Source organism: Setaria italica, chromosome IX (genome assembly GCF_000263155.2).
Source record: "Setaria italica strain Yugu1 chromosome IX, Setaria_italica_v2.0, whole genome shotgun sequence".
NCBI classification, from domain to species: Eukaryota; Viridiplantae; Streptophyta; class Magnoliopsida; order Poales; family Poaceae; genus Setaria; species Setaria italica.
Window position 1 is genome coordinate 50,775,210 of NC_028458.1, and position 14,087 is coordinate 50,789,296.

The window sequence follows — 14,087 nt, forward strand, 5'->3', positions numbered from 1 at the left end:
AAGAAATTTTGGACGCTCTATTCCAGATGGGTCCCTTCAAGGCCCTAGGGCCCGACAGCTTCCCAGCGTGTTTCTTCCAGAGGCATTGGGACACATTGCGGGAAGACGTGACTAGGGCTGTCAAGAAAATACAGCCATTGTGCTTATTTCCAAAGGAAATAACCCACAGGAACTAAAGGATTTCCAGCCTATTAGCTTATGTAATGTTATCTACAAAGTTATCTCAAAGTGCTTGGTGAACAGGTTGAGGCCAATTTTAGGAGAAATTATCTCGCTGGAGCAAAGTGCCTTTGTTCCTGGCCACATGATTACAGACAACGCCATCATTGTGTTCGAATGCATACATGCAATCCAGAAGGGTTCCGGTGATAGGGAAGAATTTTGTGCATATAAGCTGGACTTATCGAAGGCGTATGACCGAGTTGACTGGGGCTACTTAAAGCAATTGTTGGAGAAGCTAGGTTTTCAAAGTCAGTGGGTACACTGGATCATGACCTGTGTGTCCACTATTCGCTACACAGTCCGTTTCAATGGGGCTTTGTTGGTGCCCTTTGCCCCGTCTCATGGTCTACGGCAAGGTGATCTGCTTTCACCCTATCTCTTTCTTTTAGTCGCTGATGGCCTCTCTGTCTTACCGAAGCATTATGAGCGTATGGGACGCTTGGAGGGAATCAAAGTATGTAGGAGAGCTCCGAGCATCTCCCACTTACTGTTCGCTGACGCCAGCCTGCTCTTCTTCCGTGCTACTGCCGAGCAAGCGCACCAGGTCAAGGCTGCTTTAGCTATTTTCGAGAGGAACACGGGACAGCTGTTAAGCCCCAGCAAATGCTCCATGCTGGTGCGGGAAGGAAGAGAAGGGAATGGTGCCCAACAGGTTCGTAGCATCCTGGGAATGGAGAGGTTGGATTTTGAAGAAAAGTACGTGGGCTTGCCTACACCCCAGGGACGCATAAAGAGAGGAATTTTTCAACCCTAGTGGTGAGGTTTGTGAAGCGCATGACTGCTTGGAAGGAAAAGGAGTTGTTGGCAGCTGGGAAAGAAATCCTTATCAAATCCATAGCACAAGCGCTACCGAACTATATAATGAGCGTGTTCAAGCTCAGTGGTGGCCTGTGTGAGGACCTCATGAAAGCTATCCGTGCTTACTGGTGGGGATCAGAGAAGGGCAGAAGGAAAGTGCAGTGGGTTCCATGGACGACCATGCTTCTGCCTAAAGGTTTTGGTGGGATGGGCTTTAAAGATTGGATGTTGTTCAATCAGGCTCTTCTTGCTAAACATGCTTGGCATTTACTTATCTTCCCAGAAAGTCTGTGTGCCCATATCCTAAGAGCAAAATATTTCCCTACAGGAAACCTCTTGGACACGGTGGTGGCTGGGGAGGCCTTGCAGATATGGAGAGCTATCGAGTACGGTCTAGAACTGCTCAAAAAGGGTGTAACCTGGCGGGTTGGGAATGACAATTGCATACGTATATGGCGAGACAACTGGATTCCCCGGCCGTATGGTATGAAGCCAATCGAAAGTGTGAGAATGTGTAGGTTACGATGTGTTTCTCACCTCATCGACCAGACGTCCAATAGTTCGAATGAAGCTGTTGTCAGAAGATTTTTCTATCCCTATGATGTTGATGAAATTTTGAAGATCAAGCTACCGTCCACTCCGTGCATAGACTGGATTGCGTGGAGTTTTGAGAGGACAGGCATGTTCTCGGTTAGAAGTGCATACAAGCTGGCTATGCGGGAAAAGTATGAGATGGGCGTCATTCTAGTGCAGAAGGAGAACGGGCTCCGTGGAAAAAGGTGTGGGGCGCAGAAGTACCATCAAAGGTCGGAGTTTTTGCCTGGAAGGTTGTAAACAATGGTCTACCAACCAGAAGGAATAAGCAATACAGACATCTCAAACAGGAATATAGCTGTGAGCTGTGTGGTCATTCGGTAGAGGATGTTTTTCGTGCTGTCATCTCCTGCCCACATGCCCGAGCTCTTAGGGGTGAACTAAGAAAGAAGGTGGCTCACCAGCAGAACCGGATTTGTGTAATACAGGACCAGATTGGCTCCTTGCAACCTTGGACAGGTATGATGCTGAATCTAGTTCAAATTTTCTCATGCTAATACAGAGATGTTAGAACGGGGATTACTGAGAGATCGCTGGTGGCGCCCATAGTTCGTGATGCCCTTAGGATGTGAAGCTCTTATCAAGTGTGTGCTTCGTCAAGATTAGGAAAGAGCAGAATAAAGTTGCGCATGAGCTAGCTCACTTAGCCATCTGTAAAAAAGAGTGCAGGGTGTCCTTCTCGGATACTCCGAATTATATTGAGTCTCTTATTTGTACTGATGCCACTTAATCAATAAAGCTCTCTCCTTTCGAAAAAATACACAATAACCATCATTTCTTCTTAATCACTGTCAATACACGATAACCATCATTTCTTCTGAATCAAACACACAAAAAAGGTACTCAGCATCCTAATTCAGTTAAGGCTGTCAACAAATAAAAACCACCAGACTATAGTAGACAATGTGTGGTTTATTCAGTTAAGGCTGTCTCGTGCCGTTTTCTGCGCACGTGAGAGCAAATAAAGTCCATATTTGAGTGTTCGGTTTGTAAAGAAATTTTGCAGTAAGTGCTTCCTGTTCCCAAGATGCCACCCAAGTACAAGTCCGGGCACTGATTTTTAAGGGGCTATGCATGGTAGACTTGACATAAATTTTTCTCACGTGAATGTTTAGGTGCAACCTCTGGTGAACGATGCCCTCAAAAAAAAAAACTCTGGTGAACGATCAAGACTGAATTCAGGGAAAATCTGATCCAGAAACACAGCAACAACGTTGTAAGTTGCATCATGCTATTGTGTCTATTTCACTTGTGGCTCATGCCAAAAAGGTCGCATTCTTTTGGTACTCTATCTAGTTCTTCGGATCGAGGCATTGGCACCTCTAGCTCGGTCGTCCTGCGTAGCAAGGGTAGCTAGCTCGGGGTTCCGCTAAGCAGCAGATGAAAATCACTCTGAAGGAGACGACGGCCAACAGGGAAGAAGGGACAAGACATCAGAAATTCAGAGAGGATGGAAGCCATGGGGATCCTCAAGAACACGGAACCAGCTGCATGCGGTTGCCGCATCTTTGGAACGTGAACTGGCTCCGGCGCTCTCCCGATCTAGTCGGTCCAAAAAAGGCGTAACAAATTCAAAACGAGTGGCGATTTTGATGGGAAGGAGAATCGTGTACGTATACGATGGGAGTAATCGCGAAGGGACTCGGAAAAATCGATTTCACATTGCTAGTGCAAAGGTCCAAAGGATAGTTCATCAGATACCCGGCAAGTGCATTCAGGAAGAGCCATGCAAGAGCCCTCTTGTCCAGGTCCTTCCACTTCCCACTGCGGAATTGGCATTTATCTGAGTCAATGGAAGGGTAGTTTGCTTCCATAAAAGAAAAATAATAGTAGGCGGGTACAAATGAAGGAGAAACATCCTGACCTCTCGAAGAACAGGGCAAAAGGCAGGGTGAAGATGGCGCCCAAAATGCTGCGGTAGAAGAGCAAAGAGAAGACGAACGTGCCCCAGTCGATTGCAACCTTGCTTAGCAGTATAGTCCCCGTGTTGAAGACCTCAGAAAGGACCACGCACAGAGCTGGCTTCCATCCTCCTGCTCCATCCACCATTTCAAGCACAGTATCAGAGATGGCGTACTTCGAATGTCGCATGATCTCTCATAAAAATCAGTAACATCAGGGGATCAAAACTTCGAAGAATTCCCTAAGACAAACATAGATGAAGAACTCCCAACAAAGAACATCGATCAAAGAGTTGGAGCGACCGAAGGTCAGTCTTGCTAGATCCTATCTCTCAGAACTGATTTCATCTTCTTCCTTGGCACCCTTCTCTGTCTAGAACACTCTAGAACCTTCTAGGTTTCTCCTCTTGTTCTACATGCATATCGACATATCGTTTTGTATCTATTTGGGTTTGTATAAGCACGGCGAAAGAGACGGGACGGCGGCTTGCCTACTAGTTGCATTGCACAGCACGTACCGGAGTTGGCAGAGACCGGCGGCGGCTGGGTCGCCTGAGCCGCGAGCTCCTTGTCGTCGGGATCCGACATGCAATCGCCCGTCGTCGGCGAGTTCGCGCTTGTTGGACAGAACGAGGAGAGGACAATGCTGTGTGCCTGTGTTCTGTGGAGACGGTATATGTGTTCTGTGTAGACGGGCGGCCGGAGAGGAGATCGAGTATATATGCTGCGAGTAGAATTACCAGCACGGCAACGCCCAGCAGGGAAGGACCCTTTATGAACGTAAATTTGTTGAATCAATTCTGAATTAATCACTTTGCATTTACGTGTTCTGTACTGGAGTCCTATCAGGGAATTCAAAGGTTCAATTTGGATTTTGCAACCATGTTCAGCATTTCAATCCCTGTTGCCAGGTCATCATGCAAGTTTGTGCTCCGTGTTTACTCTCTTGAAAACATTAATAGCCATTCTCTCCTTCATTCCTATCATAGTCACCTTGGTCATTCCAACTCGTCTTGCTTCTGTATGCTCCTTAATGCCGTGTCTAACTAGAAGAAGAGGGAGTACAGATAAGGCTTGTGTCAAGCTTACCCAGAAGCATGGGTGGATGTCTTATGAGTGCTTAATTGGTGCCGCTTGGGTTTGCTGTATTTACCTTTTGATTTGCTATTTGGTAGCAATGGTTTATCAGGAAGGCTGCAACTTGTAATGATGAATAGTTGAGTGCACTACTCATGCAGAGACCGAAATAAAGACTATTCCTATTCCTTATTCAAAAAGAAGTTGAGCATGTAATACCAGTTGGCATGATATCCTTTTATGTCAGGCTTGCACATGCGATCTGTTCAGCATTTAAGGGGAGCATATATATAGCTAGGCAGAAGAGACGATTGGTAACTCTAAATGTATAATGTATTCTCATTTCTAGATGTGCATGCTATGTTTGCAATGAAGTTGCATGTTACAAGCATAAAGCATGTTGAATTGTAAAAGGCCTTTCAAAATTATTTAGGCAAGGAGATAGGTCCAGCTGGCCGGCCCAAGGGTACAGCATGTCGTTTTAAGAGTGCACATAACACCCACCTTGAATCCAAGACGATTAAAAAAATAATGTGCTAATGATTGCCCATTGTTAATATTGATGATATATTGATATGTCACAATAGTTATAAAGAGAGGAGAGAGGTGTTTCATCTAGGTGAAATACTGAAATTGTGTGTACATTGCTTCCAAAAAATGAAAAGTATTCCGCGTTGGCATTGTGGGTAAAAATTTTAGTTCATCCAGCAATCCCCAATCCCAAAAGTCATGCATTAAATTATATGGCCAGCATATGAAACAATAAAATGACACTATGCATTGGAGGCGGTTGTTTCATTCATATGCTCAAAGCACTCTAGATGATTTGGGGTTTCTAGAAACAACATGATAAAACTTTCCTTTTGAGATCGGCCTAATTCCTTTGATAAAAAATATAAAATCTATTTGGACATCAACACGATCTCCAACATAACATTTAACAAGCAATATATATATATATATATATATAAACATATTATCTTAGATGAAAATAATTACTCCCTCTATTGTAAGGGGTATGCTAAAACAATGAAGTTAGATTAGATTTGGACACAAATTTCTCTTACAGTATATTGTCAGTTGCTACAAAATTAACATTATTCCATAATTAATTCGAATATGAATCTGTTAATGTAATTTTGTACACTAAACATCATATATTTTAACTAATTCTTTGTCAAAATTTACAAAGTTTGAAATATGGGTTACATTGATAAATGAAGGTGGTATATATTATGAAAACTATATTTCATAAGAAATCTAGTCATATGAATCTTATATTCTCAATTTATATAAAATTTTAAATTCAAAGGTAAAACAGGGTTGACTAAGATGAACTTAGGTTAACTCACATCTGCCATCACAGAAAGCACTTAAAACCCTTCACCGAGTACACGATCGCGAGTAGCTTAAGGTTCCTTCCAAGGGAGATCTAGGTGGTATGGTACTAGGGTTTGGGAACAAGTAGAGCAGTCGAACCGAGAGAATTTTGGTGGAGATCATGCATGCAGGGAGTCAGATTCAGGAGAGGTACTGAGAGGTTGCAGGAGAAGCAGGCAAAAGAATTTCTAGTAGGGAGGTGCAAGGTTATGTATTGCTGCTAGGATTTTGTAATGGACGTACTATGTTCGTATGCTGGGTCCACAGCCCAGCCAGTCAAACGCCCGGCACGGCCCATGGCAAAACGTCACTCATTTTCTAAGAAGCCATAAACATTGATTACATAAACTGCATAGTAAGCATATACCAGTGTACAAAAGCAAATGACACATAAAACAGCAAACAGCAGGTAGAGGCAGCCAAACACCAGAATATTGTTCATACACCGAATGCCTGAATCCAGTCTTTCGCACTGACGGAATAAAAACTAGTAATAGCAGATGCATAACTCATCAGCAAATTGCAGACTGTCAACAAGCACTATGAGTCCATGACAAATATCACTACAAACTTAGGGCCTGTTTGGCAGAGCTCCATGTAGCTCCAGATCCTGAAAAATAGCTCCGCTCCCGATTTTTCCAGCCAAACGGTTTTAGCTCCAGCAACTCCACCGCAGAGCTGCTCCACGAAAACGGTGGATCTACCCCCAGATCCATGGATTTGGTGGAGCACCTCAGGGGGTGCTCCACGAAATCAAATTTGGTGGAGTTGGAGAGAATTACCCACCACTGCCACTCATTAGTGGAAAATGACCGGTTCGTTCTATTTCTTTTTCTTCTTCTCCGTGCGACACACTGGAGTCCTTCCTCTTCCGTCGTTGTCCACCCCTGCCCGCTGGAGCGCCGCCCGCCCCTACCTGCCGGAGCCCCACTCGCCTCTGCTCGCCCCGCTCGCCACGCTCGCTCCGCCCGCCAAAGCCCCGCCCGCCCCTGTTCGCGCCTGCCCGCCCCTGCCACTGGAGCCCCGCCCGCCCCTGCCATTGGAGGCCACCCCGCCGGAGCCCCGCGCGCCCCTACTGTCGGAGCCCCGCCCGCCTCTGCCACCGGAGCCCGCCTCTGCCGCCGGAGCCCCGCCCGCCCCTACCATTGGAGGCCGCCCTACCGGAGCCCCGCGCGCCCCTACTGCCGGAGCCCCACGCGCCCCTACCGCCCGAGCCATGCCCGTCTCTGCCGCCAGAGCCCCGCCCGCCCCTGCTCGCCCTTGCCGATGGAGCGCAGGAGAGCAGCGGGTCCGCAGGCGCGGCAACGCTCGGCAGGGAAGGCAGCGGAGGCGTGGAGAGGCCACACTCGCCGTGAAGAAGACGTTTTTTTTTTCTTTTTTTAATTCTGATGCATGGGTCCAAATTGCCAGTGAGACAAAGATAAGAGTGGAGCTGTACCAAACGCTTTTTGAGATTTCAGATCCACGGTGGAGCAGCTCTATGGTGGAGCTAGGTGGATCTATGGATCTGGAGCTGTTTTTTCAGAGTTGGAGCTCTACCAAACATGCCCTTAAGCAAGCAGGAGAGATTAACAAGCGCTAGGAAATGCATAAGGAAAGCAGATGGCACATAGCAGGTATCCAGCAAGCACCTTAATAAAGTTCACACCGAAACGAACCACCACAAAGGCAGCAAGCGCACACATTAAACAGCAAATAGCAGGCAGAGGCAGCCAAACCAGAATATCGTTCATACGGAACTAAATGTCCTAATCTAGTCTTGGAACTGACGAAACAAAAACTACTGATAGCAAATGCATAACTCTATCAACAAATTGCAGGCTGTCAGCAAGCATCATGACAAAGATTACTACAAACTGAAGCTAGCCATGGACACTGATGAAGTTTACTTAACAAGCGATAGGAAATGCATAACAAAAGCAGATAGCATATAGCCAGGTCTCCAACAAGCACCTCAACAAAGCCCACACGAAACTCACGACCCAAAAGACAGCAAGCCCACACAAAAGCACACCACGGCGGCCTGCCTACACTTCGCCAGCCGCGCTGATCCTGTCCATATTGTTCGCCACCACTTCCTTGGATTGGCGAAGCAGGACGATGCTCTTCTTGAGGCGCTCCCTCTTCGTCCCAGTGCTCGGCGACGGCGCGAGCATCTTCTCCACCACGGCGAGCTTGTTAGCCAGGAGCTCGTTGCCGAGCTCCTCCTCCAGGTCTTTCTCCACCAGCAGCTTGACGCTGAGCAATACGTGCAGCGCCAGGCCATCAACGAGCCTCAGCACGATGCTCTTCCAGTACGCGGTGAGCCGCGCCCTCAGGTCGAACGCCTTCCCTGCCAAGTCAGCATGCACCCTCAGATGGGACACGTCCACCTCGCCAAAGCCTTCCAGGATGATCTTGGTGGGCTTCGACCTGCAGGGCCGGTCCTGAAGGTCCGTGACGAAAGTAAAACTCGGGGCCCTTTAATATAAATATTATAACAAATATATATGAAATGTATATGAAATGTATCTGAAAGTAATACTCGTATCAAATTATTTATACATGCTATCTAAAAGTTTTTTCTAACATTCCTCGATGCAAAATCACTTATGATAGAGTTGATGCCAATCTCATCCAACAATTTCTTCTCGATGCATAACGTTGCCAAACCATTTAACCTCTTTTGAGTCATTATTGATCTCAAATAGTTCTTCAATAACTTTAGCTTTGAAAAGTTTCTTTCAGCCGATGCGACAGTCACAGGCAAAGTAAATAAGAGTCGGTAAGCAATGGAGACATTAGAATAATAATTCATATTTCTGACATGCTCAAAAATCTCCATAGCAGACATTACGCCATCTGGCAAAGTAAATTTCATAATCTTTAATTTAAAAATAAGATCATATACCTCAACATAAGATGAACCATCAAAAGAAAAAAAAATTTATAAATTTAGTGCAACATTCTTCAAGTTCATTATCATTTAATGACTTCAAAGTGCTTGAGCTCAATAAAAGTATGAAGATATCTTTAAACACCATGACTTCTTCAAATCTGTTCTTCACAGAAGTGATCGCCATATCAATCAAAATAAAAATTAACTTCAAAAGGCTTCTCAGCTTCAAGAATTTCTTCTTGGCAATTACTTTCATCAAACTATTTCTTCCTCGTAGCATGACGTTTTTCTGAAAATGATGCCTCTACACCCATTTCTGTGGCAATACCTTTGGCGATGATCAAACTAGAAGAAAACCCCTTATTTCTGTAATTCTCAAAGTATTGCGTTACACCTTGTATTTGCTTCAAACTAGAGTCAATGCACATGGCTGACGATTGCAACTTTTTGCTCACTTTATTTATAGCAAATAAAATAGTATGCCAGATAACCGTACCAAGTAGAAACTCAAAGCTGTCAAGTGCATCAAATAAATTTTTTGCATAACTTTTATCCTTAGGTTCAATGTCATAAGCATGATGTAACTCAAACAAAGCAAATCTTAATTCAGTAGCTTGATATCTTATTACTGTAATAATTTTGATTCGACTCTCCCAATAAGTATTGGATAATGGTTTCACAGTTAAACTAGGAACATGTTTAAACAAAACATTCCACCTTTTCGTAGAACTAGCAAATAATACATATATACGTTGAACAATTCTAAAAAATGAAACAGTTTTCCCACTATATTTTGCCATATCACAAAGAGTAAGATTTAGACTATAGCACGCACATGGCATATACAATGCTCTTTGATTGATATCAATTAACCGTTTTTGTACCCCTTGGTGTTTTCCTTTCATATTAGAACCATTGTCATAGCCTTGAGCCCTTATGTCACTAATATTTAGGTCAAAGGACTCCATAGATTCAAGCAATACATTAAAAAGCTCCAAACCAGATGTATCATCCACCTTCAAGAACCCCAAAAAGTACTTCTCAATTTTTATCTTACTATCAGACAAATTAACACATCGAACTAATAAAGTCATTTATTCTTGATGACTGACATCAGGGTACAATCTAGGATAATGGAGAAATACTTAGCTCTTTTAACAACCTTTATGATAGAACTTGTAATATCAGAAGCCAAAAGAGATATCAACTTATTCTAAATTTTATAACTGAGATAATGATAATGAATTTCTTTGTTCTGAATACGTCCTTTGTTCTAAATACATCTAAGGTGGTCTTACATTACCAAGTCAAATTCTGCAATCCTCTCAGCACAAGCTAAGAAATTACTATTATTATTATCATTATAAAGTTGATCACTGCTTCCTCTAAAAGCCAAATTGCGTTTAATAAAATTTCATAATGGCTATTATTCTTAACAAAATATGCCTCAACCGTTCTTTCTCCTTTGTAATTTGCTACTGCAATTTTTTGTCAATTATTTCCTTTTTCCACAGTCTAGCTCTCAATTCATTCCAACTGCTTTTTCCACAGTCTAGCTCTCAATTCATTCCAACTATTCGTGTTACTAATATGCTCGACACTATTTTCATGTTCTCTAAGATTCTCATTGATATGCCTCCAATTTTTAAACCCATCACCTGCTAAGGAACTAGGACTCTTGCTAATGCTAGACTTGAAGATCTTACATCAGAAATAAAAAACTTTGTCAACATGCTTCGAATAAACTAACCATTTTCTATCATGTACCTCTCCATTGCTTAATTTTCTACAATAATGAGCATATGAAAAATATCTTGAAGCAGCATCTAGAGGAAATTTGATATTTTCTTCTCTTGTAGGCCCTTTCTCGACTAATATGTCTCTTCCTTTATTATCAACATTATCCTAATTTCTTGGATTATAAATATCTAAAGTGTAAACTGGTTGCTCATCAACACTAGCAAATTGTGCATGTGCACCTGATGCATTTACTGTATTCTTAGAGTCACTTACATTGTTATCATCGACGTTGATGTTAACATTTTTTTCCTGATTCCCATTAATTGGTTCATCCACAACAACTATTGCCAACCCATCTGGGTTCATCAAAGCACCCGTATTACTATCAGAGCCCTGATTACTCTTGCAAAATTTATCCATAGCTCCGCTCTGTGATTCTATCAACTCATCCACACGTTTTTTCTTTTCCTTTTCTCGTTACCTGATTCATATTTTCTAGATAACATGATATCCCACAATACTAAAATTATTATAAATATACAATAGTTATAAATCAGTTAAGATTAAATAACTTGTGATAGTGAATTAATAATTAATGGTATGGAGAACTGGAGAATTAGCAATCGAATCAACTGATCACATAAGCGAATTGACGATCTCCTATCTGATCTCCACCCATCCGTCGTTCCGCGTGACCTGTCGTTCATACCCAGAGGTTATTCGCCATATGAGGAGAGTCCAGAATCCTTGCTGAGTAGTGAGTACTACCTACGCAAGCGCCAACCGCAAGCAACAAGCTGAGAACCAGTGGGCGGCAGCAGCCCTAGCCCCTGAGCGGCGGTTGAGTACAAAGTACCAGGCTCGAGCGAAGGAAAGGATCAGAAATTGGATCTAATCGTGATTAGATGATCGAGTCTATTGATCACCTCAATCGCGTCGTCTACTCGTCTGTCGAGCTGCCGCATGCGTAAATAATTACGGCTCACCGAGTCACCGACCTTGAGCCATGTTGCCATGCTGCATGCGACTTGCGCAGCAGGGCAATAATTACGGCTCACCAGCCTTGGGCCATGCTGCATGCGACTTGCGCAGTAGGGCAATAATTACGGCTCACCAGCCTTGGGCTATGCTGCATGCGACCTGCGTAGCAAGACAATAAGCACACCTAGGGTGGAGCCCCTGGGATTTAGGGCCTGGGACAGCCGCAACCCCCCCCCAGGCCGGCCCTGTTGACCTGTCCTCCACAGCCTCCATGAACTTCTCAAACCCTTCCATTATCTCTTACCATGCTTTCATCTTCCATTATCTCTTACCATGCTTTCATGTAGTTGGGGTTGGCGGTGTAGTCCCCCACCAGCTCCATCGCTATGAGCTCCTTGACGTGCTGCGCCGAGCGCACCCGCACCTTGTCCATCAGGCTCTGCACGGCGCGGCGGCACGATGACTGCATCTGCGGGAAGTTGTCGGAGCGCTTGAGCAGTTCATCACAAGGTCCTTGACGTACTCCCAGACGCCGTTGACAAGGTCTTGAGGAACCTGATCGATCGTCTCGACCTTCTTCTTGAGCAGGACCAGGAACGCTGATCGGGGTAGGAAGTTGGGGAGGTTGATGCCCTTCGCATCCGCTCAGCATCTCGGCGATGCGCGTCGTGCCATGGAACTCCCGTTCATAAAGATACTCGTCGAACTTGCCTCTCACCAGCACCTTCTCTAGTAAATTGCAGACCTGCTTCACGTTGTGGAAGAACACCCTGACGGCATCAGCGATGTTGTTCTGATCCTGCGGCATCTGGTTCAGCTCGGCGATGCTGCGGCTGAGGCAGTCGTTGATCTGCTTGACGATGTCGGGGAGGCACTTGGCGATGATGCTGGCTTGTGTCTGCATAAGCCTCTGCGCAAGGACTGGGATGCCGACCATGGACTTGTCGATCTTGGAGAGCAAGGGGTGGTACTTGAAGAGCCGCTCCTCCTTGACACGGGCCTGGTCGTACGTCTCATCGCCGATGCGGTTGCAGACGCAGACGTAGCCGAGGCCGATGTTCACGTCGTCCATGGTGACCTTCTCGAGCAGGCCCTCGGGGGCCTTGTCGACCTTGGTGACGACGGCGAGCGTGCGCTCCCCGGTGCGGTCCACCTGCTGCGACATGCGGATGGACTCGCACGTTGGGAAATCCACCGTGGCCGACAGTACGTTCAGGATGATGCTCTCCTTGGGGGCTATGTACTCCATAATGATCTTGGCGACAAGGTTGTAGATGTCCTCCGGTTGGCCCTACACGGAGACGCGCGTGATGCCGGGAAGGTCGAAGAGTGTGAGGTCCGGGACGCCCCGCTTCCGCACGACGAGGGTGATGGGCGCGTCAGAGATGCCCTTACCGCTCCCGACGATCTCCACTGTGGCGGCGTTGATGGCGTCCGCGACCTTGGCCTCAATGGTGGCCACCACGCGGCCGCTGCCGTACTCGAGCTGGAGCTTGGGGGAGTCCGCGAAGGGGTCGTCCTGGAGCCGCATGACGAGCGGGACACGGGTGCAGATGCCCTAGCCGCGGGGGAGGCTGATGCCGGCCAGGGACTCGAGCACGCTGGACTTGCCGCTGGACTGGTCGCCGACGACGACGATGGTGGGCAGCTGGATGCCTTCCTGCGTCACCTTGAGGTGGCGCAGCCGGTCCACCGCGTCGAGGAGCGGGCGGATCTGGTCGTCATACGAGGCCGCGATGGCGCTCGCCGTCACGGCGCTGTCCACCGTGGCGCTCTTGGTGTCGGCGGCAGCGTTCGCCTGCTTGGCACCCATCTGAAGCTTCTTGGACATGTTGGAAGGAGAGGTGGCGGTGGAGTGTGGCTACTACTACAAGTTCGTGGCGCGAGTGTGAGAGGCTTTGGCCGGCTTCTTATATGAGCAGCGAGGCTAGGGAGTGTTTCCACCGGAAGGCGAAGGGGCGCGCTCCCCAGCTCAGGAGGCGAGTGCGCATGGGAAATCGTAGCAGCGCTGCCTGCGGGAGTAGTAGGCCAGGAGGCCGTCGTTCCGGCTTCCGACGCAGGAGCAGGACAGCCGTGCGCCCGTGCAGCGCATTTTCCAATGCAGCATTTATGATCGGTAGCCGTTGCAATCGATCCTTGAGCTGCTGGTGGTACTGTTGCGATTTAGAGCAGACTCCGCTCCTAAAAAAATAGCTCCGTTTACGGCTCCTCCACTTCCTCCAGTGAAGTAGTTTCTGGGATGGAACTGGAATCGGTTTAAAAAATATTTGGCAAAATGACTTCTCCTATTTTTACATGATTAGATGAAGAGGTCAAATGTTCATCGTACCCCCTCACCATCTTATTGTGATTTTCATCAATTTATAGTGTGATTTGTGGTGAAACCAAAATGATTAATTAATACAACTATATATTAACATACCCGAAAAAATAATTATATAGTTACTAACAATTTTCCTTTTTCTATTTAATTCCCTTTTCTGTTTTCTCTTTTTTTTCTTTCTCTCTTTTTATTT

At 45.8% G+C, this 14,087-nt stretch overlaps 1 pseudogene; it reads right to left on the bottom strand.

Annotated features, from left to right (window-relative positions):
- Positions 1–7,999: 7,999 nt before the first annotated feature.
- Positions 8,000–13,402, bottom strand: LOC101764483 (annotated as a pseudogene).
- Between the last annotated feature and the right edge of the window lie 685 nt (positions 13,403–14,087).